At 40.5% G+C, this 16,678-nt stretch overlaps 1 protein-coding gene across 5 annotated transcripts in view; it reads right to left on the bottom strand.

The window, feature by feature from the left end:
• The window catches only part of LOC122638387 (OVARIAN TUMOR DOMAIN-containing deubiquitinating enzyme 1-like), a 46,896-nt gene that overhangs the window by 5,866 nt on the left and 24,352 nt on the right, over positions 1 to 16,678 (bottom strand). The window lies entirely within an intron of this gene.

Below are 16,678 nucleotides of genomic sequence, written 5' to 3'. Positions count from 1 at the left end.
CACACACACACAAACAAAAAGTAGATTCAAGATAAAGTACTTTTCTTGGGACTAGAATTGATCTGTACTAAGCATTGATATGTCGTCTTCTTTTATATAAAAAAGTAATACATCTGTTAAAAAAAATTTCTTCATTCAATTTTTTATTACACAATATGTACACTCTGAAGACACTCCAAAAGTTTGGATCTTCTTATGTTTGACGCTTGAAAGTTAAACCTTGCTCTACGCTCTCATTTTGTTCAACACTGGTTACTTAGGCTGTCTTGTGGAGGGGGTATACAAATTTAAAGATTTTGAACACAATGTAGATTGGGGTAATTTTCTCACTGATGTTTTTCCCTTCATTTGTGCTTTTTTCTAAGAGTAACTTAGGATTATGATAATATAACTCCCTATGGGGCACCTTTTGGAGTTTTGTTTGCATTATGTTATTCATCCAAAGTGAGCTCCACAGAAAGGAAGTTGTTTCTTAGTTTTAAAGTGTTTCAGACTTAGTGCAACAGCTTGGAACCTGATTTGCCCTAACATTTGGGACAAGCTACAAGCGAAGGCACATAATAGATATTTCAAACAAATGTGTAAGGATTGATAACAAGCAATTGGAATAGAACAAGTACATTGCAAGTCAGCAGAAATGCAGGAAAAAGAGTCAGCCGTGATTTCAATTTGAAACATCTAATGCAGCAGAAACTAATTTATAACGCAATTGCACAAAAAGAAGTATAATTTCAGTCAGCAGAAGAACGAGACATCACTGATATTTCAATTCAAAACGTCTACTAGATCAAAAAACTAAGGCCCTACTGGGGAGGGAAAATATTGGAGTAGGTGAGAGTAGCTGTTGAATGCCTTGAGGCCACTGACAAAGACACAAAAACAGCAAGTAGCCTTCCATCCTAGACCTTATTTGAGATCTTATGATAAGTATTGTAGGGAAGAAAGAAGAGCTTTCTTCATCAGGAGTCTCTTTTTGTTATTGGTTAAAATATGAGGAAGTGGTTCTAATTTTTTTTTGAAAATTTATTCTCAAGATTCCAGTCCAGTAGTTTAGTTAGGATAGTGATCCCTCAGTTTTTAAAAGTGATCTAATATGAGTTCAGATTTCAGTAGTCGGGTGTATAACAGAATTTAGAGAGAGATCAGAGCTAAACCAAAAGAAGAAAGGTAGAATCAATGAAAGGAGAAGAGAAGTTAGGTCCATCCTAGACTGCCTTTGTCCTTAATACATCACTTGTTATAATAGACTTAAGTATTACAAGACCCCATACATAACACTAATTCCTATTCTATACTCATTACATGAGTATTCCTAGAATACCCTTACATGTAATATACCAGCACCAACGCTCCCCCTCAAGCTGGGGCATAGATATTACACATTCCCAACTTGCCTGACGAAACATTAAAACATGTGGAGACAAGTCCTTTGGTCAAGATATCTACCACTTGTTCTCCAGTTCTCATGAATGGTATACAGAGAGATCAAGATAAAGTGACGAACAACATCAATATGTTTGGTACGGTCACGTTGAACTGGATTGTGTGCTATACTGATAGTTGCTTTGCAGTCACAACTCACAATACAGTCTCATAGGTTTATCTAACTTCAAAACCCAACTCCTGGATCAAAAATTTCAGCCGTAGAAGCTCACACAGCCCATGAGTCATAGCCCTAAATTCTGCTTCTGCACTAGATCTGGTCACTACAACCAGATTCCCACCAGTGCAATAATCCGAAGTTGAAGTTTGATGTATGACTGATCCAGCCCAATCCAAATCAGTGTATTCGTCAATCCTTAGGTAATTTCTTTTCTTGAACAATAAACCTTTGCCTGGGCCTGACTTCAGATACCTAAGAATCCGGTAAACAACTTCCATATGACCAGTTCTAGGAGCATACATGAGCTGGCTGACTACATTGACAGAGTATGATATGTCTGGAGGAGTGAGAGAAAGATAAATAGTTTGCCAACAAGTCTCTAGTATCTCCTCGCATCACTGATCATCAGCCCACTCTCCTTAACCTATTTATGATTTTGATCAATGGGTGAATCACTAAGCTGGCATCCTAATGTTCCTGTTTCACTGAGGAGATCCAAAACATATTTTCCATTACAAATATAGCGACTCTTGACTGACCTTGATACCTCAATTCCTAAGAAGTATTTCAAGGTACCTAGAGCCTTCATCTCAAATTGTTGGGCTAGAAACTTTTTATTAGCTATCACGATATCATCAACATATACAATAAGTTCTGTCAGTTTACCTTTTTATTTTCCCTTTCTGTAAATAAGGTAGGATCTGCATGGCTTTGGATGTATCCATTTTTTACCATGGTTTGTCTGAACCGATCAAACCAAGCTCTTGGTGATTGTTTCAAGTCATAAAGTGCATTCTTTAGACGATGTACCTTTTTTGGATGAATAAATGAATTCATTACCAAAGGAGAAAAAAATACAGAAAGCCCCAAGAAAAGGGGAGAAAAAGCAGCACAACTTACAAGACCCTGCCATACAAGGGGGGGGGGGGGGAAGGGACAGTAATCAACATATTTCTAGGGGTATAGAATGGAATCCCAGATTTGTTGGTCCATCTATGAAGATTGCGCTCGAACCAAATTTGATGAATGGCCGTAACAAAAGTGAGCTAACCACGACCCACTGTGTCACAACAGGATTTTTCAGCTGTCATATCCACCAAAATCTGTCTTCTACGAGGCCAGCATTTGGCCAGAAGACCAGACCAGACAGGAGGAGAAAGGGCAGTCGAAGAAGAGGTGATCCACATCTTCAGAGGCATTCCAGCAAAGGCAGCACTGGGGGGAGGGACAGGAATCTGTCTCTGAAGGAGACAAGACTGCGTAAGGAGGCAACGAGAGAACACCCCCAAGCAGTGAAGCTATGATGGGGAATGTGCCTCTTAAACTATACCAAATTGTGCCAAGGTTTCACTGACTCACAAGCCTTGATAAGGTCCCAAATGGGCTAGGCAGAGAAGAGACCCAACGACGAAGCCAACCAAGTAACTATGTCACCACTCCCCCTAGGCCTCGTAGGAATACTAGGCAGAGGGTCCCAGATGGCAGCCAAGGAGGGGAAGGAGGGAGGGTGAGGCCAATCATTAAACTGCCGAATGTCTGCAATGAAATCCAGCCTGTCAAAACCACAGCTGTAAAGGACTCTGGCACTAACTGAATGGATGAGTACTCCATTAGGGTGTCAATTATCAAGCCAGAATCTGATAGAGGAACCACCATCAAACAAGGATCTGATTACCCCAAGAGCAAGAGGTCTGAGCTGCAAGATCTTTCTCCACACCCAGGAGGCATCAGAACCTACCCAAATGCTCTAAGGTTTGGCCGCAAGTTTCCAAATCAATTTAAGAATACGCGCCTAGTTGACATATTTGATTCTTCTCAAACCTAGCCCCCCTCTTCTTTTAGGAGGCAGACAGAGGCCCAACTAACAAGATGAAGGAATCTAATAGCATCACTACCTTTCCAAAGGAAAGCACACACGAGGGATTTCATCTTTGCTATAATGGACTAGGGCAGCCTGAATGTAACGACCCCAAACCCGAACAAGGTAAAAAGTCTACCTTCACGGGCAATGATCAGAAATCACCTTTCACATTTGTATAAATAACCCAACTCCCATAGAATTCATACATACACAACGAAAGACTTAACACTATTGGAGTTGGGATTAAGACTAATACATGACATTAGATATCACTGGTGGCAATTGAATAAGTATTACAAAGCTCTGTGAATTTAAACCTTATTGCAAAACATGTTCTGTGTCTTTCTCACATCATAACTCCTATTGTTCACAAGCACTTTTCTCAATTCTTGTTCCCTAGGTTGGGTACCATGTACACTCACAATCCAAAGAGTCTGAAGTTGTACACACCTCTCCTCTGAACTCATCATTTGAAAAGAATATTTATAATAGGGATGAGACAACAACTCAGTGAGGAAATCATGTTACAATACATTCAAGTGTTCATGTACTTTCATATCAATGTCCATGTGTGTATATATTTAATAAGAACATAGGTTTACTGTTAAGGTTAAGTCAAGTCAATAGTGTACTACCAAATGTGCACATAAATGTTGAGGTAAACTAGGCCTCATATCATCTCGGATAGACCACATGACCATGAGGACATGCTCTATCATTAACTCTCTTTACTAGACCACATGATTTGAACATCATGCTCTTAAATTAAATGGTTTGCACTAGACCACATGATCCGTACATCATGCTCTAGAATTAAATGGTTTGCACTAGACCACATGATCCGTACAGCATGCTCTAGAATTCAATGGTTTACACTAGACCACATGATCCGTACACCATGCAATAAAATTACCATCGTGTAATGTTCTGCACTAGACCACATGTCTAGGAGGAACATGCTCTAGAATTACCATCGTATAATGGTCTACACTAGACCACATGTCCAAGAGGAACATCTCTAAAATTACCATCGTATAATGGTCTGCACTAGACCACAAGTAATGTAGCTCTAGATAGGTAAAGGACCTACTAGAGGCCAGTGATCCAGAATCTAAAGACAAAGGAACCAAGGGGCTGCTGATTCTGCAGTTCAACAGGGCAAAATTAAAGTTTTGGTCAATTTCTAGGGTTAGGGTTAGGGGAATGTGATGTTGTGATAGATGGTAAGGCTAGGCAGGTGTTAAGGAGTGTATTGATGTAGGTTTGATTAGGTTTAGATACAATTGAATTTCCAGAAAAAAATTAGGGTTCGGGTTTCGAGTTTTGGGGAAGATGAGAGTGATGGGAATAAAGGTTTAGACTAGGAATTAAGGCAAGGGGCTAAGGTCTAATTCTATACTGGTGGGGAACACCACTCGGCCAGGGTATGAAGTCCAAGTCATGGTTGGAAGTGTTAGTTCTGAAAATTCTCGAGTTTTGGGTTTAATGAAGTTGGGGGGATTTTAGGGTTTGAGAGATGAATGGGGGCAGAGCTTAAAGTCGAGTGGAGGGGATGCTAAGGGGGAATTGTGGTCCAAATATGGGGGAATTCTGATGAAGGATTGATGCTGGACAGAGTTAAGAGTGTTTAGGGTTTATGGAACTCAAATAAAAATAAAGGGGAATCGATTGGGGAAGGGATTAGAGGATTAGAAACAGAAGTTGGATGTCAATCTGCAGCAGACTCCTCTGGCAGCAAGCTTTAGCAATGGAGAAGGATAGAACCATCTTCAATGGAGATCCTCCAGACCATCTCGGCTCAAGGAGTCGTAGGAGATCCACCTACCCTTTCCACCTTGATAGAACCACAAGGATGCAACACTCTTTGAGGAGCAAAACAGCAGCAACACTGGCAGCAATATTCAATCACGATTTTGGGAGGCTAATCCTCTTCAGATTTTTTATTAATATATATAATAGGGCTAAAAGGCTAAATATGATTCAGCCTTGGAATAGAATTCCTTGGCTGAATAAAATTACAACTTAATTCCCTTCTAAAATTGTGGAAGGGGAAGAATTCTAACTTAAAACATTAACTTAAGAAAGATTCCTAAGTAGCCAATAGGATTTAAGACCCTATCAGCCAATAGGATCATTTCACTTAAATTGAACTAATTGGATGCAACCAATTTGAAACGGTTCAATTAAAAACATAAAAATAAAGCTAAGTATAGAAAATTTAAACAAACTGCTAAGTAAACTAAGGATAGGGCCAAGGGCCAATCCTAACTAACTACTCAATGGGCCCCACATGGGAGTGGGGCTGGTTCTTCTTCTTCCTACGGATGTGGCTCTTTCATGCTGCATCAACATGACCCGTACGCCATGCTCTAGAATTACCATTACATTATACCTCATCCAGTACACAACCCCCTACGGGAAAAGGATGGTAGACACAAAGTATTGTTATTGCATTAACTTTCATTTCATACATTTCATTCTCTTTCTTTCACTTTCCATTTCATGCTTTAGACATCATCATCATCATCATCTCATTTCAGGCTTATACATCATCATCATCATCTTCATGTCATTACATACATATACATCATTATCATCTCTTCATTCCATACATTGCATCACATATCATTCTCATAACCATTCTCATACTAGAAGTAATAGTTGGAAAACCAGGTTTTCTGATTCGACTCGTCTTTCGAAAAACTGGTGACTCGGCCTAGTCAAACCTAGTCAGGGCGAGTCATGTCTTTTTTTTTAATATAATAAATATGTATAAACTAATAAATAAGAGAGAGATAGAGAGAATTAACACCAACATGAGAGAGAGAGAGATAACAACAACGTGATTCTCTTTGCTGCCTAACATTATATTAGCAACACTAGCTAATAAATCCTAGACATTAATTCAAAAGATTAATTATAATTATCCCATCTCTCTAAAAATTAACTACTCTTGGGAAGGCAAGATGATTATTCATCAATTATCCAACCAAATTGCATTGAAGAGAGAGAGAGATCATACCTTGAAGGCATAATAGTCAAATTAGAATTTATTTTTTTGTGAGTTACAAGAAAGAATTACTATACTTTTATTAATTAGTACATTTGTTGACTTATTTACTCAACACTCATGTAGTCAACTGTGTATTTTAAAAAATGACTAGACTCACTGGGTTTGTAGCGATTTGGATGAAAAGACCGAGTCTTATTTGATCGGACGATTCATGACCTAGTCTAGTCATTTTTCAACATGGCCGAGTCTACATGACTCTTGACCAGGGTTTTGCAGAATTTTGACTTGACTCGGGTGACTCGCCCGAGTCAAAATCTGGTTTTCCAACTATGGCCTAGAACATCAACATAAACATATAACATTATCCACAAACTCATATATACAATATCCATGATTCCCTCACATCCATATTCATTTACATACATACAATCCTTCATAGCTCTTTCATTCAATTATAAAACAGTACTTAGATATTTCCCCTAACATCATTCTACTCATACATGTATAGTTATGTAAATAAGCAGTAACCAGTCATACCAATATACAAATACATACAGCCATATACATATGAGAGTCTCACAATACTCATATACATGTCCAATCAATGATATAAACATATAACAATACAGAATGAATCCCTCACATTCTTAATATTATATAGACAACAAAGCATCATTCAATACACATGATCCACTCACAATCTCAACATAAAGCTATTAAATCTTATGAAACAGAATTATGTATAAAGAATCTTGTAAATACTTGCTCTTAAATATGTAAACAACACATTCATACAATATTGTACATTACAGTATATGATCCCTCACCTTTGCAATCACTTAGGTAATATTTCTACACTTGGTGAACTTCTTGAGTTTACGTAAGCACTCCTTTGAGAAACTGATGAAGCCCTTCTTCAATTTCCTGCTCCAAATCCTTTCAATCCACCTTTAATTCATGGCTTCAGTAATGCAACATCTAGATCCCCTAAGTTCTCTTCTTTTCTCCTTCAATTTCTTCTTTAACTTCTTTTTTCCCAAGGTTTAGAAAACCAGAACTGAACTACCTTTAATTTCCTCTTCCTTCTTCTTTTTCTCTTCTTTCTTTCTTCCTTTTATCTAAGTCTAGAACTCAGCAGCCTTAGGAATTTCTAGCAACTATATGACTGTCTCAGCCTTGCCAGCACCTACTTAAGCATGCACATGGTGGCTGCCTCTAAGGCCACCATGTGATGCACTAGTGTGCTTAGTCAAATCAGGTCCATGGCCACCTCCTCCTTCCAGCCATGTAGCTACTAACCATGCGACCACCTCATCCTCTCAATGCACCATGTGGCAGCCCTGAAGTAGAACACATGGTCCAATCATGTTATGCCACCTCTAATGCCCCTAATAATAGGATTAACTTAATTAATCATATTAATCAAATACTAATCAATATTTAATTACTAATAAACATAGGCATGCCACCTCGTGCTTGCACTATTTATCATAAATAAATAAATAAAACAATTTAATAGACACTAAAATATTAACAAGTAATCCAATTAATTATTCGTGACCTGCTTGCGGGGTATTACACTGAAGATACCTGACCAATACATATAGGAAGATTGGAGAACAGATCGGATAAGCTCAAGGAGCCCAGCATAAAATAGTAGCTTTCCCTTCTAGAGCTGGAGTCTCTTGCACAAGAGCTCCAACATAGGAGTGCAGTGGTGAGTAGACAACCAGGAGGGGCTAAACGGTAAGCCGAGGTACTAGACCAGAAGATGGCCCAAGGAAAACCCAAACAAGGTAATGAGGGACGGGACTTAAGATCATCAGAGACCCCCGCAAGGAACATGAGGGGTTTGAAGAGGTTGATATGAGGATTAGACATACTCTCAAAAAGGAGCAGGCAATACAAACTTGCCTCTAAGGAAGGGATATCAGCTCTAGAAAAGACCATGACATCATTAGCAAAAGCCAGGTGGGAGAAATTGAGGGACTTACATTTGGACATAGGGGATATGAGTTACTGGTCCATAGAAGATTGAATGCTATGGGAGAGCACTTTAAGAGCTAAGGTGAAGAGGTAAGGGGAGAGGGTGCAGCCTTGGCGAATGCCAACAGAAGAGGCAAAAAAACCAGCAGGGCTCCCATTGATAAGCACTGAGAAGCAGGGGGAGGATATGTAATGGGAAACCCAATCGACAAAGGCAGGAGGGAATGACATCTTCTGCAAGACACTGAGAATGAAGGCCCAATACAAAGAGTCAAAAGCTTTATGGATATCAATTTTCAAGAGGGCAAAAGGGGGATGACATTTTCTATCAAACCCATAGACAAGATCATTACAGAGAAGGATATTGTCAGAGATGTTCCTACCACGAATGAAAGCAGATTGATTGGGACTGACTAGCTGGTCGACCACTAACTTCAGTTGGTTGGCAAGGATTTTGGCTATGAACTTGTAAAACAAGTTGAAGATGGCAATGGCGCGGAAATCTAACAAGGAGGCACCTTCTTTCTTAGGGATAAGGCAGAGAAAGGTTTGGTTAATCCCATGGACTCGATTGGGGTCAAAAAAGAAACTATGCATTGCCTTAATGAGGTCAGGCTTGATGATATCCCAAGCAGAGGAGAGGAAGCCCATACTAAAACCATCCAAGTTGGGAGGGGGCGATTGGCCTTAAGGAGAGGATAGAAAAAAGGATTTCCTCATCCGAAGGGATGGCATGGAGGGAGGGGAGAGGGAAGAGGAAACTGAGGAGAGGAGACTATTCGGGATAGGAGCCGAGGGGGGAGAGGAAGGGGGTTGAAAATATGCTTGAAGAAGGCAACGGACTCAGACTTGATATCCTCAACAGACGAGAGGGCGGAACCATTACTAGGCAAGAGCATTGAAATAAAGCTGAAGTTGGATCTGGCCTTGAGGGATCTATGAAAGAAAGTTGAGTTGGAATCACCAAGCTCTAACTATTTGATACAAACTTTCTGACGGAGGAATCTTTCCTTATAGGCTACAAGGGAATGAAGCTTAAGTGAAACAAAGTTTTCATCATAACAAGGGAGGAGTTTTGGATGTCAAATTGAAGGCGAAGTTGGATATTAGAAAGCTTATAACAACAAGCAACAACAGAGGAAGAGATGTTCCCAAAGGAGGAGTTCCAAGAATTGAGGGCACTTTTAACATTATGAAGGTTTCTGGGTCTGAGGAGAATCAAAGAGGCCAACACTACCAGCACCCTCAAGTTGATTTGGAAGATTGCAACCAAGAAGGATAGCATCTGGGTCTCATAGGTCTATTCTATTCTTCTCTTAAAGGAATTTCTATGGACAGTTGGCCCCTCCTTTGATGCTTTTTGGGTTTGGCACAAGGTCCTAAAAGTTAGGCTTCTAGCTTTAAGGGCCATCTCTTCCAAGGTTGTGGATGGCCTATCTACTTCGCTTTGGCTCAACAACTAGCACCCCATGGGTGTTCTCTTCTCAGTGGCAGGTACTCGAGCTGTTTACTCCTCAGGCATTGACAAGGATTCCATAGTTGCTTCCATCATCACAAATGGTCATTGGACTCCCTCGATATGCCTCCTCTCTGGGATATTTGGAATGCCTTGCCCTCACTCCTCCCTGGTAGAGGGGAAACAGTTGTTTGGCTCCCATCTTCCTCAGGTGTCTTCTCCTCCTCCTCTGCTTGGGACTTTATCAGATCTCGAGGGCCTCCCTCCCCTTGGTGTAGGATTGTTTGGTTTAAAGGCAACATCCCTTGCTATAGCTTCATTGTTTGGCGACCCTCTCCAACTACTTCCTAATGCAACCGTTCCTCTTACACTGCCAGATCCAGGTTTCTCCTTCATGCTGCTTATGTTGGAATGGGATTGAAGACGTTGCCCACCTTTTCTTCTCTTGCCCCTTCTCCCCCATTTGGAATAAAGTCCTTAGCAGGTGTTGGCCCGACAGTAGAAGAATCCTCTCCCTTCAGAGAGAATGGGTTTGGGTTGATATGACATTTGCAGGAAAATCTCTTTATGATATTGCTGACAAGCTTGCTGTTGGTGCCACCATCAACCATAATTGGATGGAACGCAACCTTAGAAGATAGACATTTAACTCTCGCTCCTTTGATAAGATTTGGAATGTCATCTTCTTTGATGGTACTTCTAAGCTTTCCCTCTTTCCTCTCCTTCATGTAAGGGACTCCCTAAGGAACGGGCTCATTGTTGTCTTTTGGGGCCTTCCCGTTTCCCTATTGCAGCCAGCCGATCCCTCCCCTTGACTAGCTTGTGTGGCTTGTTTCTAGCTTTGTTTAGTCTCTCTTCCCACTAAGGGCCCCCTGTATTTTCTCTCTTTGTTACTTAAATTCTTTATTCACATACACACATAAAAAAGATTCCTTATAATTATAGTTGTGCCATTCTTTTTTAAAACCTCAATTATTGACTGTTTTGCCATTGATACTTTGACTTGAGTATTCTATTGCTCGTGTGGTCTACTGATTCCAAATTAGGAGATTCTATCCATATCTTAACCATGGTGGCCAATAGTGAGATTCTATAGGAACTCAACTCCTATAAAGGTGAGACCGATGTAAAAATAGATACCCTTACAACCTCTGTAAGTTCCATTTAGGCAATGATGGAATCTATCCAAGCTCCTATTAGCTGACTAGTGGCTTCTAATAAAGGGAAGAGTCCCATGCAATTTGGGATTCTTCTAACTTCATCCCAAAGGATCCGTCTCATGGTACACCACCACCTCCACCACAACATCACACATCACCACCGCCACCACCACCACCACCACCACCACCATATGGAGTTGGTCAATATGATGATTATGGAGCTGAAAGAGGAGCGAAAGACGTCCTCGAATTTATGGGGATAACCCATAGCAGTACCTTGACTAGGCTCATCATAGGCTAGGAATTCATCTATGGCATCTTCATGACCTAGCCGACCATATTCTCCACCTCGGTGTGATTCCGACATGTCATCTTCATGGCCTAACTGACCATATTCTCCATTTCAGCGTGGTTCCGACAAACCTCCTGTGATGTCAAAGGTTGTCATTCAGTGTTTTACGTGCAAATGATATGGGCATATCAGTGCTCAGTGTCCCAACCATTTGGTAGCTTATATTGATAAGGATTCTTTTATACTTACGTTCCAGAAGAGCACCTTGGTTTTGAGACAGTTGATTTGGAGGCAAACTGGCAGAGTGTGAGTTGGGTGACATCAACGACAACGATAGCAATGTGGAGCGACACCCTTGTTATGTTCTTTGTCCTGTTTTGACCACTCACAAGCATGGTTCAAAATCTCGCGATATTTCGGCGAAATATCGCTTAATTTCGTATATCTCAAGCTTACCGAGATGCGAAATCAGGTCGAAATGAAAAAATACCATATTTCGTCGATATCTCGATATCTCACGAGATATCGATGAAATATGGTATTTTGGCTTAAAATGTCACGTGAAGGGGGGCTTTAATACAATATTTCGCAGATTTCGGTCCATATTTCGACCGAGAGCTGCATTTGCTAAGGAATTTCAGTCTTTTGCCTATTTTTCCACTCTTCCAAGCTCTCATCCAACACTCTAGCCATTGTTCAAGCACATTATTGTCGGATTTTCGCCGGTAAACTCATCGGAGGGTCATCTAAGCTCATCATCCAAGCCTTTTTCCACTATTTAAGGTAAATTCTATTCCTCTAAAACTATTTTTTTGAAAAGACTATGTACAAATTTTGTTGGATGGTGATGATATTAATATATGTTAGACACCGGAGGCCGATCTATAGTCTCACAGTGTCGAAATTTTTTTTCCATATGTATTTTTTTTTTTTAATTTTCTGGTTTTAAAAATTCATTTTCCTACAATTAAAATAGGAAATAATTAGGGGTAATATGACTTAGATGGTAATGAATTAAATATATGTTAGACACCAATGGCCGATCTACGGCTTCACGGTGTCGGATTTATTTTTCTGCTCTTAAATAATTATTTTAATTTTTGGAAATTAAGAAAAATATATAAAAAATAAAAATAAAAAACAGAAATAAATAAGGAAAAATATGAGTTTTAAGTTTAAAAAATAATGAAAAAATATGAAAGTTATTTCTATATGTTTTGAAATGCATTACATGTATATTATGTTTACTAATTTTTGGTTTTGTTGTGTTAGGTCAATACTAATATTAACATTATATATAAAAAATTGGTTTTAATTATGTGAAAAATATAAGGGTTAGGGGAAAACTATTAAAAAACTATACAAGTGTATTAGTAATCTAAAAGTGTCAATTGAAGTGCATCTACATTAAGTATTTTAATTATTTGTGTTACTTACATTGCAGTAAACAAGTATCATTATGGCGGATCGTGATAGACAACGTGCGAAGGACAAGCAAAAGGTGGGGGAAAGTAGTCAACAAAGGGGGCGGAGGGAACAAAGAGAACAGAGGGAACAAGAGAGACCTGCCAGACAGCATAGGGGTGACATTGCATGGTTACATGGCACTCCCATTGATGGGGATAAGAGAAAATCTATATGTAACTATTGTCACATGCAATTTATGGGAGGTGGGTCCAGTAGACTTAAACAACATCTGACTGGAGGATCTAAAGATGTTGTAGGTTGTCATATGGTCCCTACTGAAGTAGCCAGGGAGATTGGTGATAGTTTGAGAGGAAAGAAGAAGAGGAAGGCTGATAAGCAAAGGATAAGAGAACAACTTGAGGATGCAGTGAGGAGTTCGATGGGAGGAGGAAGACAATACAATGATGATGATGATGATGACTCATCCTCTGATGATGATGAGGACATTGCAGTACCTGATGACATACAAACAGCAGAGGAGGCCAGGGATTTTAGGCGAACTGTTTCAAGGAGTAGAGTAAGTTTTCAAGATGATCAGCAGAGACAAAGAGTAGGGGGTAGTGGAGGAGCTGGCAGTTCTAGAGGTCCTAGATCTTTGAATCCTTTTAAAAGATCACAAAGTATGAGGGCAGCCCCAACACCTCTATCAGTACTAGTACCACCATCAACATCTGATCCTAAATTGCATAAGAAGAAAGGAAGCAGTCAATCCAGAATCAAAGGAGCATGGAAGGGGATGAAGGGATTGGTTAAAGAATTAATAGCTAAGTGGATGCTATACCATACCATCCCAAAGAAACATCGCACAAGGCCCCCATTATGATACCATGATAGATACCATTGCAGAGGCTGGCCCAGGATTCAAGGGCCCCACCCCATATGAGGTAATAAATGTTTATCTACCTCAACAAAAGAGTGAGATTGATGAGTACATTAGTGAGATGAGGAATATGTGGGAGACATATGGGGTGACTATAATGGCAGATGGATGGACTGGGCCTACAAGAAAGTCCACCATCAATTTCATGGTTTACAGTGTTCCTCAAATCTGTGGATGCATCCAAAGAGATAAAGGATGCAAAATATATTTACAGATTGTTAAAGGAAGTAGTGGAAAAAGATGTGGGTATTGAGAATGTTGTCCAGATTGTAACGGACAATGGAAGTAACTTCAAGCTGGCCAGTGAGGAGATGATGAACAATAGTAAGTACCGACTCTTTTGGACTCCTTGTGCAGCCCATTGCATTGACTTAATGCTAAAAGATATGGAAAAGTTAAAGTTGGTGAAGATTGTGGTTGAAAGTGCAAGACAAATCACCAACTTTGTATACAACCACTCCTATGCACTCAATCTATTGAGGGAAAAATGTGGGGGTGACTTGGTTAGGCCTGGCATCACAAGATTTGCCACCAACTACATTGCCCTCAAAAGCATTGAGACAAAGAAGGCCGGGCTGAGAAGCATGTTTGCTTCTGAGGAGTGGTTTGAATGGAAGGGTTCCAAGACTGCAAATGGGAGGGAAACACAAGCAACGATGTCATCTGAGGACTTCTGGACCAAACTAAGCAAAGTGGTGAAAGTTTTGGAGTCAGTAGTTAAAGTTCTACATGTTGCTGACTCCGCTCTGAAGGGCCCAATCATGCCAGTCCTATATGCTGCAATAGACTTGATGAAAGATAGTGTCTATAATGTGGCTCCTCGCAGTAACAAACACTTCTTAGATATCATAAATGCTCGCTGGGAGAATCAATTTATGCATCCACTGCATAAGGCTGGTGAGTAAATTTGTTTTATGTTTACTAATTCATAGTATTATTATTTACTAATTACCTATGCATTTGACAATACATCTATTCTACATGTCATATTTCAGCATACTACTTGAACCCTAAGTATCAATATAACAATAGGCTTGGGTTGGAAACTCAACTTATTGATGCTGTGAAACAAGTAGTGAAGAAGTTGGAGCCAGATGGTGCACTACAAGCAATTTGCAACAATGAGGTGAGTTCATTTGGAAACTCAACTTATTGATGCTTTCAAATAAGTAGCGAAGAAGTACTTACTAATTTTCCATATGGGTGGAGATCAAGGTATTTAGGGATGCATTGGGAAATTTTGGAACTGAGGCTGCGATACAAGGCAGAGCACGTGGTGATGCTGGTAATTCTTTTAAGTTTTAAATTACACATGTATTGAAATTTGAAAGTTGAAACAACATTTGACACATGTCTTTTTTGTTGTAAACTTGTAATGCAGCTGAATGGTGGGTGTTGTATGGGGAATCGGCTGAAAACTTAAGAAGAATAGCAATTAAAGTCCTTGCCCAAACATGTTCTGCATCTGGTTGTGAGAGGAACTGGAGTACCTTTGCACTCATCCACTCCAAGAGGCGCAACAAATTGGGGTCTCAACGTTTATCTGACATGGTGTATGTGCACTACAACTTGAGGCTGAAACTGCAACACATACGCATGGGACATGAAGGACAGAGGGGCACCATTGATCTAGCTGACATCTTTCAAGTAGACTCAGACGATGAGGACCCTATTGTAGATCGGGTGAGGGATAGAGGTGAGCCAGTGTTGGACGAGGAGGGAGGTAGGCCCGACCCCATGATAGCTTCCCGAGATTGGTGCCGATGTGGACGAGTATATGGTCGACGAGGGTCGATACATGCAAGGGAAGCCTCACCCATACCATTCCAGCCCACTGGTGGCAATGTTGCTGATGATGAAGACTGGTCTAAGTCCTCAAATGATGATGATGGTGGTGGTGATGGTGATGCTGGTGGTGGTGATGTTGGTGGTGGTGATGCTGGTGAAGAATTTGACAGCATGCGAGAGCGTTATGTGGTAGGCCAGGAGGCCCAGGATACGACACCTGTAGAGCCACTCCGATTCACTGGAGAGACAGTTTGATCATGCCACACAAGATACGGACCACGGAGCACGTGCCCCCGCACCCCCACCCTCAAGAGGCCCCCTACATACATACAACAGGAAGCGTAGGGGTTGACAAACACAGTTGCAACCTGATCACATGGACATTGATAACCTATCTAGTTCTGTTGGTGGTTTGAGTATAGGTGATAGGGAGGGAGGACCGACTGGACATTGGCGTGCCCCATCTTTTGACGCACATGCCACCCATTGGCATCGGATTATGGTGCATCACAACCTTACGGTGGATATGGATATGGATCATCATCATATGGGCGATTTAGTGGGGTAGGGGACTATGACTACGTCCAGTCCCGATCCCGGGACATCTTGGATCATCTTTTGTAGATAACATCTTTGCATACCCTAGCGGACCTAGCTACCAACCTCACCAGCCATACATGCAGCCAATGCCATCGCCTCTTGCGCCGGCGCCAACATCATATCACAGTGGATCATCTTCTTCACGGACTGGATCGATTGGTAACCCTAGCTTATATCCTAGGATAGGTTACCTACAGTATGTTGATGATTCCATTTATGTGACACTTGTGGATGACTAAACTCATTTTTTCTCCGATTCTATACCGTGGTCCACATATGTCCTTCAAACAGAGAGCAATGGACATCGACTCCTGCGAGGCATGAGTGGGATTGATCCAGGGAGGCACAACAACTACTATTAGCAGTTTAGCACTTGTAATTTGTAACTTAAGTTGTGATTTCATTGATCTATGAACTTGTGAGTTGTGACTTGCGAGTTGCGAGTCTTGTGACTTACTAACTTTGACACTTAGTGTATTGCCTTTAAAGCTTTAAGCGAGTTATTGAATATTATGGAGTTTATGAGAATCATGGTACTCATCAATGTGTATTGGCTTTAACTTGATATGTGA

The sequence above is a fragment of the Telopea speciosissima genome, chromosome 8, assembly GCF_018873765.1.
Source record: "Telopea speciosissima isolate NSW1024214 ecotype Mountain lineage chromosome 8, Tspe_v1, whole genome shotgun sequence".
In the NCBI taxonomy this organism is placed as follows: domain Eukaryota; kingdom Viridiplantae; phylum Streptophyta; class Magnoliopsida; order Proteales; family Proteaceae; genus Telopea; species Telopea speciosissima.
The sequence above is the reverse complement of the archived record's forward strand: the minus strand, read 5'-3'. Positions and strand labels throughout refer to the sequence as shown.